The sequence below is a fragment of the Styela clava genome, chromosome 12, assembly GCF_964204865.1.
Source record: "Styela clava chromosome 12, kaStyClav1.hap1.2, whole genome shotgun sequence".
NCBI classification, from domain to species: Eukaryota; Metazoa; Chordata; class Ascidiacea; order Stolidobranchia; family Styelidae; genus Styela; species Styela clava.
The window spans coordinates 16,889,844-16,910,000 of record NC_135261.1 but is presented as its reverse complement, the minus strand read 5'-3'; the positions used below and the strand labels follow the sequence as shown (position 1 = coordinate 16,910,000).

The 20,157-nt window shown below is 48.8% G+C and overlaps 1 non-coding gene across 1 annotated transcript in view; it reads right to left on the bottom strand.

The window, feature by feature from the left end:
• LOC144430857 (small subunit ribosomal RNA) overlaps window positions 1-1,479 on the bottom strand; it is a 1,810-nt gene extending 331 nt beyond the window's left edge. Inside the window, exon 1 of the ribosomal RNA XR_013479771.1 lies at window positions 1-1,479. This exon is cut by the window's left edge and continues 331 nt beyond it. This is a non-coding gene — a ribosomal RNA (small subunit ribosomal RNA).
• Between the last annotated feature and the right edge of the window lie 18,678 nt (window positions 1,480-20,157).

Genomic DNA, 20,157 nt, shown 5'->3' with positions numbered 1-20,157 from the left:
TCAGTGTAGCGCGCGTGCGGCCCCGGACATCTAAGGGCATCACAGACCTGTTATTGCTCAATCTCGTGTGGCTAAACGCCACTAGTCCCTCTAAGAAGTTAGACGCCGACCGAGAAGGTCGCGTAACTATTTAGCATGCCAGAGTCTCGTTCGTTATCGGAATTAACCAGACAAATCGCTCCACCAACTAAGAACGGCCATGCACCACCACCCACAGAATCAAGAAAGAGCTTTCAATCTGTCAATCCTACCTGTGTCCGGGCCGGGTGAGTTTCCCCGTGTTGAGTCAAATTAAGCCGCAGGCTCCACTCCTGGTGGTGCCCTTCCGTCAATTCCTTTAAGTTTCAGCTTTGCAACCATACTTCCCCCGGAACCCAAAGACTTTGGTTTCCCGGAAGCTGCCGGAAAGGTCGTCATGGTAACGCCTCCCGATCGCTAGTTGGCATCGTTTATAGTCAGAACTAGGACGGTATCTGATCGTCTTCGAACCTCTGACTTTCGCTCTTGATTAAAGAAAACATTCTTGGCGAATGCTTTCGCAGTAGTTCGTCTTCCGCCGATCCAAGAATTTCACCTCTAACGGCAGAGTACGGACGCCCCCGTCTGTCCCTCTTAATCATTACCTCGTGCTCCGAAAACCAACAAAATAGAACCGAGGTCCTATTCCATTATTCCATGCAACACTATGCAGGCGAACAGCCTGCTTTGAACACTCTAATTTTTTCAAAGTAAACTTATCGGCCACCGCCGACACTCAGTCAAGAGCACCGACGGAGAACCGAAGGTGAGGCGAACGCAACCAGTGACACGCCTTGCGACGGACCGGCGGCGCTCGCCCAAAATCCAACTACGAGCTTTTCAACCGCAACAACTTTAGCATACACTGTTGGAGCTGGAATTACCGCGGCTGCTGGCACCAGACTTGCCCTCCAATGGATACTCGTTAAGAGTTTTAGGATGTACTCATTCCAATTACAGGGCCTCGTTAGAGTCCTGTATTGTTATTTTTCGTCACTACCTCCCCGTGTCGGGAATGGGTAATTTGCGCGCCTGCTGCCTTCCTTGGATGTGGTAGCCGTTTCTCAGGCTCCCTCTCCGGAATCGAACCCTGATTCCCCGTTACCCGTTATCACAAAGGTAGGCACGTAGCGTACCTTCGACAGTTGATAGGGCAGACACTTGAATGATACGTCGTCGGTGCAGAGACCGTACGATCCGCGTGGTTATCCAGAGTCATCAAACGTCACAGGACGAACCCGGTCGGTTTTGATCTGATAAAAGCGCGCCTCCCGAAGTCGGCGCTTAATGCATGTATTAGCTCTAGAATTACCACAGTTATCCACTTCGCTCACGAGACCAAATAAACCAAGACTGATTTAATGAGCCATTCGCAGTTTCGCTTTACGAGAACTCGTACTTGCACCTGCATGGCTTAATCTTTGAGACAAGCATATCACTACTGGCAGGATCAACCAGATAGCTGCGACAGCTGCGCTCGGCCCTTGCTGGGCCGCCCGGCGCGTGCTCGTCGCATTCGTTTAAGACCGAGGCGATCGCCTGCGGCCGTACTCAGCTTCGACAGTCGCTGGCCGCGACGTCCACGCTCTCGCCGGCAGTGCCAGGCGGAGCGATTTGCGTTTTTTCTTTGCTCGCCCTCTCTCGGGCTCGATCCATTCAGTTTCGCACAAACAAGAGCTCTGCCGGCCGCCTGCAGCGGTGCCTAAAACCCGGTCATAACAATGCGACCGTTCTGCTAGGCCGACAAGCGCTCAAGCCAGACGCTCGATCGAACGCCCCCTACATATTAGTCGAGACAACGGCTCGCTCATTAGCATCGCGTTTGTACTTTAACTTTTTTCGGCTCGGCTTCTTTCGACGCCGATGCCGGCGACGCAGCACTCTCTCGCCCGCCAGCCACCGAGAGATGTGTGCGCTCCGACCGGCCCCGCACGCCGCTCTTTCTTGGCTCATTCGAGTTTACTGTCTTTCGCTCTAACATGCCTTACCTAGGGTTAGGTTAGTATGCTTGCACGTTTGTACTTTAACTTTTTTCGGCTCGGCTTCTTTCTTGGCTCATTCGAGTTTACTGTCTTTCGCTCTAACATGCCTTACCTAGGGTTAGGTTAGTAGGCTTGCACGTTTGTACTTTAACTTTTTTCGGCTCGGCTTCTTTCTTGGCTCATTCGAGTTTACTGTCTTTCGCTCTAACATGCCTTACCTAGGGTTAGGTTAGTATGCTTGCACGTTTGTACTTTAACTTTTTTCGGCTCGGCTTCTTTCGACGCCGATGCCGGCGACGCAGCACTCTCTCGCCCGCCAGCCACCGAGAGGTGTGTGCGCTCCGACCGGCCCCGCACGCCGCTCTTTCTTGGCTCATTCGAGTTTACTGTCTTTCGCTCTAACATGCCTTACCTAGGGTTAGGTTAGTATGCTTGCACGTTTGTACTTTAACTTTTTTCGGCTCGGCTTCTTTCTTGGCTCATTCGAGTTTACTGTCTTTCGCTCTAACATGCCTTACCTAGGGTTAGGTTAGTATGCTTGCACGTTTGTACTTTAACTTTTTTCGGCTCGGCTTCTTTCGACGCCGATGCCGGCGACGCAGCACTCTCTCGCCCGCCAGCCACCGAGAGATGTGTGCGCTCCGACCGGCCCCGCACGCCGCTCTTTCTTGGCTATTTCGAGTTTACTGTCTTTCGCTCTAACATGCCTTACCTAGGGTTGGGTTAGTATGCTTGCACGTTTGTACTTTAACTTTTTACGGCTCGGCTTCTTTCGACGCCGATGCCGGCGACGCAGCACTCTCTCGCCCGCCAGCCACCGAGAGATGTGTGCGCTCCGACCGGCCCCGCACGCCGCTCTTTCTTGGCTCATTCGAGTTTACTGTCTTTCGCTCTAACATGCCTTACCTAGGGTTAGGTTAGTATGCTTGCACGTTTGTACTTTAACTTTTTTCGGCTCGGCTTCTTTCTTGGCTCATTCGAGTTTACTGTCTTTCGCTCTAACATGCCTTACCTAGGGTGAGGTTAGTATGCTTGCACGTTTGTACTTTAACTTTTTTCGGCTCGGCTTCTTTCGACGCCGATGCCGGCGACGCAGCACTCTCTCGCCCGCCAGCCACCGAGAGATGTGTGCGCTCCGACCGGCCCCGCACGCCGCTCTTTCTTGGCTCATTCGAGTTTACTGTCTTTCGCTCTAACATGCCTTACCTAGGGTTAGGTTAGTATGCTTGCACGTTTGTACTTTAACTTTTTTCGGCTCGGCTTCTTTCGACGCCGATGCCGGCGACGCAGCACTCTCTCGCCCGCCAGCCACCGAGAGATGTGTGCGCTCCGACCGGCCCCGCACGCCGCTCTTTCTTGGCTCATTCGAGTTTACTGTCTTTTGCTCTAACATGCCTTACCTAGGGTTAGGTTAGTATGCTTGCACGTTTGTACTTTAACTTTTTTCGGCTCGGCTTCTTTCTTGGCTCATTCGAGTTTACTGTCTTTCGCTCTAACATGCCTTACCTAGGGTTAGGTTAGTATGCTTGCACGTTTGTACTTTAACTTTTTTCGGCTCGGCTTCTTTCGACGCCGATGCCGGCGACGCAGCACTCTCTCGCCCGCCAGCCACCGAGAGATGTGTGCGCTCCGACCGGCCCCGCACGCCGCTCTTTCTTGGCTCATTCGAGTTTACTGTCTTTCGCTCTAACATGCCTTACCTAGGGTTAGGTTAGTATGCTTGCACGTTTGTACTTTAACTTTTTTCGGCTCGGCTTCTTTCTTGCCTCATTCGAGTTTACTGTCTTTCGCTCTAACATGCCTTACCTAGGGTTAGGTTAGTATGCTTGCACGTTTGTACTTTAACTTTTTTCGGCTCGGCTTCTTTCGACGCCGATGCCGGCGACGCAGCACTCTCTCGCCCGCCAGCCACCGAGAGATGTGTGCACTCCGACCGGCCCCGCACGCCGCTCTTTCTTGGCTCATTCGAGTTTACTGTCTTTCGCTCTAACATGCCTTACCTAGGGTTAGGTTAGTATGCTTGCACGTTTGTACTTTAACTTTTTTCGGCTCGGCTTCTTTCGACGCCGATGCGGGCGACGCAGCACTCTCTCGCCCGCCAGCCACCGAGAGATGTGTGCGCTCCGACCGGCCCCGCACGCCGCTCTTTCTTGGCTCATTCGAGTTTACTGTCTTTCGCTCTAACATGCCTTACCTAGGGTTAGGTTAGTATGCTTGCACGTTTGTACTTTAACTTTTTTCGGCTCGGCTTCTTTCTTGGCTCATTCGAGTTTACTGTCTTTCGCTCTAACATGCCTTACCTAGGGTTAGGTTAGTATGCTTGCACGTTTGTACTTTAACTTTTTTCGGCTCGGCTTCTTTCGACGCCGATGCCGGCGACGCAGCACTCCACCAGTGCAAGAAAGATCTTTCAGACGTTCAGAAGTATATAAAAGAATTAGAAAGACTTAGAAAGGGATCAATAGCCTTCGAAGGTAATTTGGAAAAAAAGAAAAGATGACGACCTATTCAGCTGCCGCAACACCCGCCAACGAGACAACGGATACCACAGCAAGACCACTCTCATTGTTTCTGAGGACCGACCAAAACCTAGAATTTGGAGACCTGTTAGAGCTGCTAAGAAACGACGCTACAACCAAGGATTACGTTCAACATTTCAGAGGGCTCTACGAATCCAGGAAAGGAGTTTGGATTCTATCGTTTGCCGCGGCCGAAACATCTGACCGAAGCTATCGGGAGGATTTCTTACGCAGCACTGGAGGAAAAATCCAAAGCCAGAACATCGTTATCGAGGTGTCACTACCAAACAAAGCGCCAGTGAGGATCTCCATCCGGGGTATCTCGTGGGAGACGTCCTTCGCGCGAGCATCCGCAATCATCAACAATCTTGGATGTGGGAAGATACGGAGCGCTGTGCGTAACTACCATCGAGGGACTGACCTATATAATGGATATACCTCATTTTTAATGGAAGATTTTAAAAAGGAACGACTTCCGGACTTCATCTCAATTAATGGATTTCAATGTAAGACATTTTTACCGCGTGAGCTGTACACGCCAACATGCGGAAGATGTTTGCAAACTGGGCACATATTCACACAATGTGAAAATGACCCAGTTTGTAGACATTGTAAGAAACCGGGACATGTCCAGAAGGTCTGTCCTCAACGGAAACAAGACTTCCCAAACATCCAGGAAGCGACAAAAACATGGTCCATACCAAAGCGGTTGCGTAAAGCACAGGCAGTAACATCAGAAGCCTCCGCTGCAAATGTACCAGCCCAGAACAGTAACGAACATCAAGAAGCTGTAATTGAACCTCAATCAGAAACCATTGTATGTGACCCGGGTACGCCCGAAAAAGAAAGTTCGAAAGACACAATCATTAAAGAAACCGAAAGAATAATACGAACCCATCAGGAAGACACCATTGACGACATTCAAGAATTCTCAACCTCAGGCTCAAATGAGAGTGAAGTGAGTAAGTGGTCAGAGTGTGAAGACACTCTAAGTCCACTGGTAACACCGCAAAGACCCGAAAACATCAGACGGTCATCGAGGCTAAAACAGACCTCGACTATAGGAAACACCCCGTTTCACCCTCCGCCGAAAGGTCAGGCCTATGTGAAGGTTATGGTCCATAACTTCGAAACACACGATGCCTCAACTACACTACTCAGCGACACGCCACAGGAGGTCCTATCTGCACCAGCTAATTTGGAGAACAACAGAGCATTACCCAATTTTCTGGATTTATCTGATTCAAATTGTGAAACTTTGGACTTATCAAACAAAAGAAACCGAGAAGATACTCGCTCATCAGAGTCGTCCCTCTCGGTGACTTTAGAAGGAAAAAAGACAGGAAAAAAGAAAAAGCAACAACTGTAGAGATGTGAGTCTTGAAATTATTTTAATTGTAATATATAAAGTGCCTTTTATTTTGTAATACTGACCTCTGAGAAATTATGGACATATAACCATAACCACCACAAACGCTAGTTACCCCAAATCTATCTACTATATAAGCGATGGCTACTATTAAGATCTTGTCATTAAATGCCAATGGAGTTCAGAATCATTGGGGGGACCTAAAAACCTTCATCGAACACGAGCGCCCTAACGTTCTATGTGTCCAAGAAGCGCACAGGCTCGACAACGTACTGATCACCCAATGGGCCAACGATATAGGGTATGACGTACACTTCAATACCCTAGACAAGCACGAAAATTATCACCAACAATTTTTTCAAGGGACTCTTATTCTCACCAAATTCGTAAATACCATCCACCCAACAACATACATGATCCATATTAAATATCGCATGGACAGCATTGAAATACAATTGGACAACCAAACCATAAAGATCTTCAACGTGTACGCCCCCGCCCAAAATGGTCCTCATAAAACTGAATTTTTCGAGGATTTAGTTGATATTTTAAAGCAATATTGCGACTCTTATAATTTTTTGATAGTCGGTGACTTCAATATCGTGCTGCAATCAATTGACGTGCTCCAACCAGACAAATTTAAACTTCGGCCTCCAGAAAAAATATTCCAAAACTTTATCCAAACTAACAATATCTATGACTCATTTCGGAGAAAATATCCCCAAAAACAGGTTTTTACTTTTATGTCACATCCAAATGGACGAAGAATAGATAATATTTTCAACACGTCAGGACTAGACCATCTGATCTCGCGCATAAATTTTGCTACAAATACTGTTGCCGACCACCTTTTATGTCCGTCCATTACTTTGTCACAAATGAAAAAGATACGCTGGGGAAAGGGCACGTGGAGAAATAACATCTTGCACTATCAGGACTCAACGTATAAATTAATCATCAATAACACTTACGATTTGGCTCTTTTTGATTTGGAGAAATACGATAAAATTCAGGACTGGTGGGACAGTTTAAAACTCAGAATTAAAAAAATAACAGTTACTTACTCCAAAAACAAAAATAAACTCAAAAAAAATAATATTACCTTTATACGAAGGGAATTGGATAATTTGGTAAACGAAGGCAAAAAAGAAAATTTCGTCAGAATTGAGAATTTGAAATCTCTGCTTAAAAAGTTTCAATACGAGCGGCAGCAACTGGATATCATGATGGCCAACATGGAACTATTAGAACAAAACGAAAAACCTACCAGAACATTTTATTCAAAAATCAAACGAAGAGCAAAACAAACCACAATCACTAGCCTAATATCCCCGGACAATAACATAACGACAAATGAAGATGAGATTATATCCTTGGTTGAGGACTTTTACACATATCTTTGGGGTACAAAATTTGATTCAAATGGACAAATCCGGGGCTATTACCTATCACTGATGAGCAGCACACAAATATCTGAAGATGAAAACGCCATCTTGGAAAGGCCTGTGACTAGCGAAGAAATCTTTGACGTCATAAAGTCATTCCAGAACAACAAATCGCCCGGAATGGATGGCCTGAGCAAGGAATTCTTTATAACATTTTGGGACAAAATCAAATTTCAATTTACTCATTTAATTAACAATATAATATATTTCGGCATCTTCCCTAAGTCATCCTCAACAGCAAAAGTCAAATTATTATACAAAAAGAACGAAGAAACCAATCTCAAAAACTGGCGCCCAATAACAACATTAAATATGGACTACAAAATTGTGTCTAAAATTATTACAAAACGTCTTGAACCCATCATGGACCGTATCATAACTCAGACTCAGAAATGCTCTCTTCCAAATAGAAGCATGTACGATATACACTATAATATAGATTCAATAATTCGGTATTGCAAAAGAAAAAACACCCCCGGTATAATCATATTAATTGATAATTTGAAAGCCTTCGATAAAGTTGACCACAGTTTCCTATTTAATGTCCTGCATCATATTGGACTTGGTCGCAAGACGTTAAATACCATCCAAAGTATGTACTCTAATATAAAAAGTTGCATTGACGTTAATGGTCGTCTGACAAAAGAAATTACCATCTGCAGCGGCATAAAACAGGGATGTCCCCTGAGTATGCTGCTCTATGCTCTCGTTGTCGAACCATTTGCAAGATCCATTCTACAAAACCCAAACATCCATGGAATAAAATTAGGCCGCTATGAACACAAATTAGACCAGTTTGCCGATGATATAACTTTCGCTGTAGCAAATCAAACATCAATATCCGAAATCTTCTACGAGCTCCAAAAATTCCAACTTGCATCTGGACAAAAAATAAATAAAGAAAAGACAGAAATTTTATGCATTACCAAGACGGCATACCTTTCGATACTAAATTCGCCATACAGACAATATATTAAAAAAGATGTAAAAATACTTGGAGTATATTTCGGACAAAAAACACCAAAGCAATTATGGGCAGAAATCAAAGTAAAACTAATTCAGACTCTAAATTCAATAAAACCTCGTCATCTAACATGGTACGGAAAGTTGATAGTTATTAATTCGTTAATAATGTCAATCGTTATGTTTCATGCCAGAGTCATAGATATTCCACCGGACACAATAAAATCAATAAACAGCGCTCTCTACAAGTTCCTATGGTACCCGGAAAAGCTCGAACCTATAAACCGGAAAAAACTGCAGCTACCTTGGAGCGAAGGGGGAATCAACATGGTTGATGTTAAAACAAAGGCCAAGGCCTGCCGCGTGGAGAGAATAAGAATCTTGGTGAACGGGAACAAGATCGACCAATTCTGGCACTTTGAGGCCTTGTTCTCATTGGGCTCAAAAATTAACAATATTAATGGCAATCTTTACTCCAACTCAATGCCCCACGCCATGCCCGTACCACCATATTGGAAAGACATTTTCGAAATTTTTCAAACCGTAAATTTTGCACCTACGGAATGGGAGACCGCCAAACATAAGGTCATCTATCAAAAACTGAAAAATGTACACCTAAGTCCTCAACGGGAAAGTGTAGATTGGGAGGAGGTTAATCTTCTTAATAGCAGGATTCGATCCAATTTCACAAACGCTGAAAGAATTGTTTCATACAGAATAATTAGAGACGGTTATTTTTTCGGCGATAGAAAGAGAGGAATGACATTCAGATTTGGCCCAATGGGAAAACTAAAAATTTTGAACTGTAAATTCTGCAAAGCCCCAATAGACAATCCAAAACATCTTTTTTTACAGTGTACAACCATATCAAAATATTTTGCAGATATCAGACAAATACTGGATCAAATACTTGGCTCGTCAACAAAAATTTCCAATAATCAAATATTCTATAACAGCTACAATGGCCCTAACGAAATTTTGATTAAAAAATTTTTTGTCATTTTAAAAAGGAGCATAATCAACAGGAAATTAAAACTGGACATAGAAAACAGGTACATATCCCATACGGACCCAAATATTGTAGGCGCAGCAAAAATAACCTTTTTAGAATTCCTGCTTCTGATGGAACACAAGTACATAGACATTCAGTTTCTCGGTTTGAAAAAGAATTGGAAAGAAATTCTAAATGGATATTCAACACCTTAATTCGACTACGGGTAAAAACAACTCTGCTTTTAAAATTAACAATGACTCTCAAATTCAGCCCCCATAAAAGGGAGCATATCCACGATAATACCATCTCCAAATTTTCACGGAAATGATGAATCGGAAGCTTCACGGTGGATGTCAGTCTGTGTGCGTGTTACACGTCCACACAGGTTGTACGGAAGCCGGGGGTGGCGGAAGTTGAGCTGTGCTAAGCATGGCATTGACGGAAGCCCTGGGCATACGTCCTGCTGATTGGCACATAGCATGTACTAATGCCCGGGGTCGAAATCTTTGCCTTGCAAGGCATAGCGAATACGGAAGCCGCCTTATCGATATGACCGCTGCTTACGCAGTGGCATGCTTATGGAGCGTAATACCGATATGACTCGGATATGACGTGTCTTTATGACACTGATCCGAGACTGGAAAAACTCTGATCCGTTAAAAAAAAAAAAAAAAAAAAAAAAAAAAAAAAAAAAAAAAAAAAAAAAAAAAAAAAAAAAAAAAAAAAAAAGACGCAGCACTCTCTCGCCCGCCAGCCACCGAGAGATGTGTGCGCTCCGACCGGCCCCGCACGCCGCTCTTTCTTGGCTCATTCGAGTTTACTGTCTTTCGCTCTAACATGCCTTACCTAGGGTTAGGTTAGTATGCTTGCACGTTTGTACTTTAACTTTTTTCGGCTCGGCTTCTTTCGACGCCGATGCCGGCGACGCAGCACTCTCTTGCCCGCCAGCCACCGAGAGATGTGTGCGCTCCGACCGGCCCCGCACGCCGCTCTTTCTTGGCTCATTCGAGTTTACTCTCTTTCGCTCTAACATGCCTTACCTAGGGTTAGGTTAGTATGCTTGCACGTTTGTACTTTAACTTTTTTCGGCTCGGCTTCTTTCGACGCCGATGCCGGCGACGCAGCACTCTCTCGCCCGCCAGCCACCGAGAGATGTGTGCGCTCCGACCGGCCCCGCATGCCGCTCTTTCTTGGCTCATTCGAGTTTACTGTCTTTCGCTCTAACATGCCTTACCTAGGGTTAGGTTAGTATGCTTGCACGTTTGTACTTTAACTTTTTTCGGCTCGGCTTCTTTCTTGGCTCATTCGAGTTTACTGTCTTTCGCTCTAACATGCCTTACCTAGGGTTAGGTTAGTATGCTTGCACGTTTGTACTTTAACTTTTTTCGGCTCGGCTTCTTTCGACGCCGATGCCGGCGACGCAGCACTCTCTCGCCCGCCAGCCACCGAGAGATGTGTGCGCTCCGACCGGCCCCGCACGCCGCTCTTTCTTGGCTCATTCGAGTTTACTGTCTTTCGCTCTAACATGCCTTACCTAGGGTTAGGTTAGTATGCTTGCACGTTTGTACTTTAACTTTTTTCGGCTCGGCTTCTTTCTTGGCTCATTCGAGTTTACTGTCTTTCGCTCTAACATGCCTTACCTAGGGTTAGGTTAGTATGCTTGCACGGATGTACTTTAACTTTTTTCGGCTCGGCTTCTTTCGACGCCGATGCCGGCGACGCAGCACTCTCTCGCCCGCCAGCCACCGAGAGATGTGTGCGCTCCGACCGGCCCCGCACGCCGCTCTTTCTTGGCTCATTCGAGTTTACTGTCTTTCGCTCTAACATGCCTTACCTAGGGTTAGGTTAGTATGCTTGCACGTTTGTACTTTAACTTTTTTCGGCTCGGCTTCTTTCGACGCCGATGCCGGCGACGCAGCACTCTCTCGCCCGCCAGCCACCGAGAGATGTGTGCGCTCCGACCGGCCCCGCACGCCGCTCTTTCTTGGCTCATTCGAGTTTACTGTCTTTCGCTCTAACATGCCTTACCTAGGGTTAGGTTAGTATGCTTGCACGTTTGTACTTTAACTTTTTTCGGCTCGGCTTCTTTCTTGGCTCATTCGAGTTTACTGTCTTTCGCTCTAACATGCCTTACCTAGGGTGAGGTTAGTATGCTTGCACGTTTGTACTTTAACTTTTTTCGGCTCGGCTTCTTTCGACGCCGATGCCGGCGACGCAGCACTCTCTCGCCCGCCAGCCACCGAGAGATGTGTGCGCTCCGACCGGCCCCGCACGCCGCTCTTTCTTGGCTCATTCGAGTTTACTGTCTTTCGCTCTAACATGCCTTACCTAGGGTTAGGTTAGTATGCTTGCACGTTTGTACTTTAACTTTTTTCGGCTCGGCTTCTTTCGACGCCGATGCCGGCGACGCAGCACTCTCTCGCCCGCCAGCCACCGAGAGATGTGTGCGCTCCGACCGGCCCCGCACGCCGCTCTTTCTTGGCTCATTCGAGTTTACTGTCTTTCGCTCTAACATGCCTTCCCTAGGGTTAGGTTAGTATGCTTGCACGTTTGTACTTTAACTTTTTTCGGCTCGGCTTCTTTCTTGGCTCATTCGAGTTTACTGTCTTTCGCTCTAACATGCCTTACCTAGGGTTAGGTTAGTATGCTTGCACGTTTGTACTTTAACTTTTTTCGGCTCGGCTTCTTTCGACGCCGATGCCGGCGACGCAGCACTCTCTCGCCCGCCAGCCACCGAGAGATGTGTGCGCTCCGACCGGCCCCGCACGCCGCTCTTTCTTGGCTCATTCGAGTTTACTGTCTTTCGCTCTAACATGCCTTACCTAGGGTTAGGTTAGTATGCTTGCACGTTTGTACTTTAACTTTTTTCGGCTCGGCTTCTTTCTTGGCTCATTCGAGTTTACTGTCTTTCGCTCTAACATGCCTTACCTAGGGTTAGGTTAGTATGCTTGCACGTTTGTACTTTAACTTTTTTCGGCTCGGCTTCTTTCGACGCCGATGCCGGCGACGCAGCACTCTCTCGCCCGCCAGCCACCGAGAGATGTGTGCACTCCGACCGGCCCCGCACGCCGCTCTTTCTTGGCTCATTCGAGTTTACTGTCTTTCGCTCTAACATGCCTTACCTAGGGTTAGGTTAGTATGCTTGCACGTTTGTACTTTAACTTTTTTCGGCTCGGCTTCTTTCGACGCCGATGCGGGCGACGCAGCACTCTCTCGCCCGCCAGCCACCGAGAGATGTGTGCGCTCCGACCGGCCCCGCACGCCGCTCTTTCTTGGCTCATTCGAGTTTACTGTCTTTCGCTCTAACATGCCTTACCTAGGGTTAGGTTAGTATGCTTGCACGTTTGTACTTTAACTTTTTTCGGCTCGGCTTCTTTCTTGGCTCATTCGAGTTTACTGTCTTTCGCTCTAACATGCCTTACCTAGGGTGAGGTTAGTATGCTTGCACGTTTGTACTTTAACTTTTTTCGGCTCGGCTTCTTTCGACGCCGATGCCGGCGACGCAGCACTCTCTCGCCCGCCAGCCACCGAGAGATGTGTGCGCTCCGACCGGCCCCGCACGCCGCTCTTTCTTGGCTCATTCGAGTTTACTGTCTTTCGCTCTAACATGCCTTACCTAGGGTTAGGTTAGTATGCTTGCACGTTTGTACTTTAACTTTTTTCGGCTCGGCTTCTTTCGACGCCGATGCCGGCGACGCAGCACTCTCTCGCCCGCCAGCCACCGAGAGATGTGTGCGCTCCGACCGGCCCCGCACGCCGCTCTTTCTTGGCTCATTCGAGTTTACTGTCTTTCGCTCTAACATGCCTTACCTAGGGTTAGGTTAGTATGCTTGCACGTTTGTACTTTAACTTTTTTCGGCTCGGCTTCTTTCTTGGCTCATTCGAGTTTACTGTCTTTCGCTCTAACATGCCTTACCTAGGGTTAGGTTAGTATGCTTGCACGTTTGTACTTTAACTTTTTTCGGCTCGGCTTCTTTCTTGGCTCATTCGAGTTTACTGTCTTTCGCTCTAACATGCCTTACCTAGGGTTAGGTTAGTATGCTTGCACGTTTGTACTTTAACTTTTTTCGGCTCGGCTTCTTTCGACGCCGATGCCGGCGACGCAGCACTCTCTCGCCCGCCAGCCACCGAGAGATGTGTGCGCTCCGACCGGCCCCGCACGCCGCTCTTTCTTGGCTCATTCGAGTTTACTGTCTTTCGCTCTAACATGCCTTACCTAGGGTTAGGTTAGTATGCTTGCACGTTTGTACTTTAACTTTTTTCGGCTCGGCTTCTTTCTTGGCTCATTCGAGTTTACTGTCTTTCGCTCTAACATGCCTTACCTAGGGTTAGGTTAGTATGCTTGCACGTTTGTACTTTAACTTTTTTCGGCTCGGCTTCTTTCGACGCCGATGCCGGCGACGCAGCACTCTCTCGCCCGCCAGCCACCGAGAGATGTGTGCACTCCGACCGGCCCCGCACGCCGCTCTTTCTTGGCTCATTCGAGTTTACTGTCTTTCGCTCTAACATGCCTTACCTAGGGTTAGGTTAGTATGCTTGCACGTTTGTACTTTAACTTTTTTCGGCTCGGCTTCTTTCGACGCCGATGCGGGCGACGCAGCACTCTCTCGCCCGCCAGCCACCGAGAGATGTGTGCGCTCCGACCGGCCCCGCACGCCGCTCTTTCTTGGCTCATTCGAGTTTACTGTCTTTCGCTCTAACATGCCTTACCTAGGGTTAGGTTAGTATGCTTGCACGTTTGTACTTTAACTTTTTTCGGCTCGGCTTCTTTCTTGGCTCATTCGAGTTTACTGTCTTTCGCTCTAACATGCCTTACCTAGGGTTAGGTTAGTATGCTTGCACGTTTGTACTTTAACTTTTTTCGGCTCGGCTTCTTTCGACGCCGATGCCGGCGACGCAGCACTCTCTCGCCCGCCAGCCACCGAGAGATGTGTGCGCTCCGACCGGCCCCGCACGCCGCTCTTTCTTGGCTCATTCGAGTTTACTGTCTTTCGCTCTAACATGCCTTACCTAGGGTTAGGTTAGTATGCTTGCACGTTTGTACTTTAACTTTTTTCGGCTCGGCTTCTTTCGACGCCGATGCCGGCGACGCAGCACTCTCTCGCCCGCCAGCCACCGAGAGATGTGTGCGCTCCGACCGGCCCCGCACGCCGCTCTTTCTTGGCTCATTCGAGTTTACTGTCTTTCGCTCTAACATGCCTTACCTAGGGTTAGGTTAGTATGCTTGCACGTTTGTACTTTAACTTTTTTCGGCTCGGCTTCTTTCTTGGCTCATTCGAGTTTACTGTCTTTCGCTCTAACATGCCTTACCTAGGGTTAGGTTAGTATGCTTGCACGTTTGTACTTTAACTTTTTTCGGCTCGGCTTCTTTCTTGGCTCATTCGAGTTTACTGTCTTTCGCTCTAACATGCCTTACCTAGGGTTAGGTTAGTATGCTTGCACGTTTGTACTTTAACTTTTTTCGGCTCGGCTTCTTTCGACGCCGATGCCGGCGACGCAGCACTCTCTCGCCCGCCAGCCACCGAGAGATGTGTGCGCTCCGACCGGCCCCGCACGCCGCTCTTTCTTGGCTCATTCGAGTTTACTGTCTTTCGCTCTAACATGCCTTACCTAGGGTTAGGTTAGTATGCTTGCACGTTTGTACTTTAACTTTTTTCGGCTCGGCTTCTTTCGACGCCGATGCGGGCGACGCAGCACTCTCTCGCCCGCCAGCCACCGAGAGATGTGTGCGCTCCGACCGGCCCCGCACGCCGCTCTTTCTTGGCTCATTCGAGTTTACTGTCTTTCGCTCTAACATGCCTTACCTAGGGTTAGGTTAGTATGCTTGCACGTTTGTACTTTAACTTTTTTCGGCTCGGCTTCTTTCTTGGCTCATTCGAGTTTACTGTCTTTCGCTCTAACATGCCTTACCTAGGGTTAGGTTAGTATGCTTGCACGTTTGTACTTTAACTTTTTTCGGCTCGGCTTCTTTCGACGCCGATGCCGGCGACGCAGCACTCTCTCGCCCGCCAGCCACCGAGAGATGTGTGCGCTCCGACCGGCCCCGCACGCCGCTCTTTCTTGGCTCATTCGAGTTTACTGTCTTTCGCTCTAACATGCCTTACCTAGGGTTAGGTTAGTATGCTTGCACGTTTGTACTTTAACTTTTTTCGGCTCGGCTTCTTTCGACGCCGATGCCGGCGACGCAGCACTCTCTCGCCCGCCAGCCACCGAGAGATGTGTGCGCTCCGACCGGCCCCGCACGCCGCTCTTTCTTGGCTCATTCGAGTTTACTGTCTTTCGCTCTAACATGCCTTACCTAGGGTTAGGTTAGTATGCTTGCACGTTTGTACTTTAACTTTTTTCGGCTCGGCTTCTTTCGACGCCGATGCCGGCGACGCAGCACTCTCTCGCCCGCCAGCCACCGAGAGATGTGTGCGCTCCGACCGGCCCCGCATGCCGCTCTTTCTTGGCTCATTCGAGTTTACTGTCTTTCGCTCTAACATGCCTTACCTAGGGTTAGGTTAGTATGCTTGCACGTTTGTACTTTAACTTTTTTCGGCTCGGCTTCTTTCTTGGCTCATTCGAGTTTACTGTCTTTCGCTCTAACATGCCTTACCTAGGGTTAGATTAGTATGCTTGCACGTTTGTACTTTAACTTTTTTCGGCTCGGCTTCTTTCGACGCCGATGCCGGCGACGCAGCACTCTCTCGCCCGCCAGCCACCGAGAGATGTGTGCGCTCCGACCGGCCCCGCACGCCGCTCTTTCTTGGCTCATTCGAGTTTACTGTCTTTCGCTCTAACATGCCTTACCTAGGGTTAGGTTAGTATGCTTGCACGTTTGTACTTTAACTTTTTTCGGCTCGGCTTCTTTCTTGGCTCATTCGAGTTTACTGTCTTTCGCTCTAACATGCCTTACCTAGGGTTAGGTTAGTATGCTTGCACGTTTGTACTTTAACTTTTTTCGGCTCGGCTTCTTTCTTGGCTCATTCGAGTTTACTGTCTTTCGCTCTAACATGCCTTACCTAGGGTTAGGTTAGTATGCTTGCACGTTTGTACTTTAACTTTTTTCGGCTCGGCTTCTTTCGACGCCGATGCCGGCGACGCAGCACTCTCTCGCCCGCCAGCCACCGAGAGATGTGTGCGCTCCGACCGGCCCCGCACGCCGCTCTTTCTTGGCTCATTCGAGTTTACTGTCTTTCGCTCTAACATGCCTTACCTAGGGTTAGGTTAGTATGCTTGCACGTTTGTACTTTAACTTTTTTCGGCTCGGCTTCTTTCGACGCCGATGCCGGCGACGCAGCACTCTCTCGCCCGCCAGCCACCGAGAGATGTGTGCGCTCCGACCGGCCCCGCACGCCGCTCTTTCTTGGCTCATTCGAGTTTACTGTCTTTCGCTCTAACATGCCTTACCTAGGGTTAGGTTAGTATGCTTGCACGTTTTTACTTTAACTTTTTTCGGCTCGGCTTCTTTCTTGGCTCATTCGAGTTTACTGTCTTTCGCTCTAACATGCCTTACCTAGGGTTAGGTTAGTATGCTTGCACGTTTGTACTTTAACTTTTTTCGGCTCGGCTTCTTTCGACGCCGATGCCGGCGACGCAGCACTCTCTCGCCCGCCAGCCACCGAGAGATGTGTGCGCTCCGACCGGCCCCGCACGCCGCTCTTTCTTGGCTCATTCGAGTTTACTGTCTTTCGCTCTAACATGCCTTACCTAGGGTTAGGTTAGTATGCTTGCACGTTTGTACTTTAACTTTTTTCGGCTCGGCTTCTTTCGACGCCGATGCCGGCGACGCAGCACTCTCTCGCCCGCCAGCCACCGAGAGATGTGTGCGCTCCGACCGGCCCCGCACGCCGCTCTTTCTTGGCTCATTCGAGTTTACTGTCTTTCGCTCTAACATGCCTTACCTAGGGTTAGGTTAGTATGCTTGCACGTTTGTACTTTAACTTTTTTCGGCTCGGCTTCTTTCGACGCCGATGCCGGCGACGCAGCACTCTCTCGCCCGCCAGCCACCGAGAGATGTGTGCGCTCCGACCGGCCCCGCACGCCGCTCTTTCTTGGCTCATTCGAGTTTACTGTCTTTCGCTCTAACATGCCTTACCTAGGGTTAGATTAGTATGCTTGCACGTTTGTACTTTAACTTTTTTCGGCTCGGCTTCTTTCGACGCCGATGCCGGCGACGCAGCACTCTCTCGCCCGCCAGCCACCGAGAGATGTGTGCGCTCCGACCGGCCCCGCACGCCGCTCTTTCTTGGCTCATTCGAGTTTACTGTCTTTCGCTCTAACATGCCTTACCTAGGGTTAGGTTAGTATGCTTGCACGTTTGTACTTTAACTTTTTTCGGCTCGGCTTCTTTCTTGGCTCATTCGAGTTTACTGTCTTTCGCTCTAACATGCCTTACCTAGGGTTAGGTTAGTATGCTTGCACGTTTGTACTTTAACTTTTTTCGGCTCGGCTTCTTTCTTGGCTCATTCGAGTTTACTGTCTTTCGCTCTAACATGCCTTACCTAGGGTTAGGTTAGTATGCTTGCACGTTTGTACTTTAACTTTTTTCGGCTCGGCTTCTTTCGACGCCGATGCCGGCGACGCAGCACTCTCTCGCCCGCCAGCCACCGAGAGATGTGTGCGCTCCGACCGGCCCCGCACGCCGCTCTTTCTTGGCTCATTCGAGTTTACTGTCTTTCGCTCTAACATGCCTTACCTAGGGTTAGGTTAGTATGCTTGCACGTTTGTACTTTAACTTTTTTCGGCTCGGCTTCTTTCGACGCCGATGCCGGCGACGCAGCACTCTCTCGCCCGCCAGCCACCGAGAGATGTGTGCGCTCCGACCGGCCCCGCACGCCGCTCTTTCTTGGCTCATTCGAGTTTACTGTCTTTCGCTCTAACATGCCTTACCTAGGGTTAGGTTAGTATGCTTGCACGTTTTTACTTTAACTTTTTTCGGCTCGGCTTCTTTCTTGGCTCATTCGAGTTTACTGTCTTTCGCTCTAACATGCCTTACCTAGGGTTAGGTTAGTATGCTTGCACGTTTGTACTTTAACTTTTTTCGGCTCGGCTTCTTTCGACGCCGATGCCGGCGACGCAGCACTCTCTCGCCCGCCAGCCACCGAGAGATGTGTGCGCTCCGACCGGCCCCGCACGCCGCTCTTTCTTGGCTCATTCGAGTTTACTGTCTTTCGCTCTAACATGCCTTACCTAGGGTTAGGTTAGTATGCTTGCACGTTTGTACTTTAACTTTTTTCGGCTCGGCTTCTTTCGACGCCGATGCCGGCGACGCAGCACTCTCTCGCCCGCCAGCCACCGAGAGATGTGTGCGCTCCGACCGGCCCCGCACGCCGCTCTTTCTTGGCTCATTCGAGTTTACTGTCTTTCGCTCTAACATGCCTTACCTAGGGTTAGGTTAGTATGCTTGCACGTTTGTACTTTAACTTTTTTCGGCTCGGCTTCTTTCTTGGCTCATTCGAGTTTACTGTCTTTCGCTCTAACATGCCTTACCTAGGGTTAGGTTAGTATGCTTGCACGTTTGTACTTTAACTTTTTTCGGCTCGGCTTCTTTCGACGCCGATGCCGGCGACGCAGCACTCTCTCGCCCGCCAGCCACCGAGAGATGTGTGCGCTCCGACCGGCCCCGCACGCCGCTCTTTCTTGGCTCATTCGAGTTTACTGTCTTTCGCTCTAACATGCCTTACCTAGGGTTAGGTTAGTATGCTTGCACGTTTGTACTTTAACTTTTTTCGGCTCGGCTTCTTTCTTGGCTCATTCGAGTTTACTGTCTTTCGCTCTAACATGCCTTACCTAGGGTTAGGTTAGTATGCTTGCACGTTTGTACTTTAACTTTTTTCGGCTCGGCTTCTTTCGACGCCGATGCCGGCGACGCAGCACTCTCTCGCCCGCCAGCCACCGAGAGATGTGTGCGCTCCGACCGGCCCCGCACGCCGCTCTTTCTTGGCTCATTCGAGTATACTGTCTTTCGCTCTAACATGCCTTACCTAGGGTTAGGTTAGTATGCTTGCACGTTTGTACTTTAACTTTTTTCGGCTCGGCTTCTTTCGACGCCGATGCCGGCGACGCAGCACTCTCTCGCCCGCCAGCCACCGAGAGATGTGTGCGCTCCGACCGGCCCCGCACGCCGCTCTTTCTTGGCTCATTCGAGTTTACTGTCTTTCGCTCTAACATGCCTTACCTAGGGTTAGGTTAGTATGCTTGCACGTTTGTACTTTAACTTTTTTCGGCTCGGCTTCTTTCTTGGCTCATTCGAGTTTACTGTCTTTCGCTCTAACATGCCTTACCTAGGGTTAGGTTAGTATGCTTGCACGTTTGTACTTTAACTTTTTTCGGCTCGGCTTCTTTCGACGCCGATGCCGGCGACGCAGCACTCTCTCGCCCGCCAGCCACCGAGAGATGTGTGCGCTCCGACCGGCCCCGCACGCCGCTCTTTCTTGGCTCATTCGAGTTTACTGTCTTTCGCTCTAACATGCCTTACCTAGGGTTAGGTTAGTATGCTTGCACGTTTGTACTTTAACTTTTTTCGGCTCGGCTTCTTTCTTGGCTCATTCGAGTTTACTGTCTTTCGCTCTAACATGCCTTACCTAGGGTTAGGTTAGTATGCTTGCACGTTTGTACTTTAACTTTTTTCGGCTCGGCTTCTTTCGACGCCGATGCCGGCGACGCAGCACTCTCTCGCCCGCCAGCCACCGAGAGATGTGTGCGCTCCGACCGGCCCCGCACGCCGCTCTTTCTTGGCTCATTCGAGTATACTGTCTTTCGCTCTAACATGCCTTACCTAGGGTTAGGTTAGTATGCTTGCACGTTTGTACTTTAACTTTTTTCGGCTCGGCTTCTTTCGACGCCGATGCCGGCGACGCAGCACTCTCTCGCCCGCCAGCCA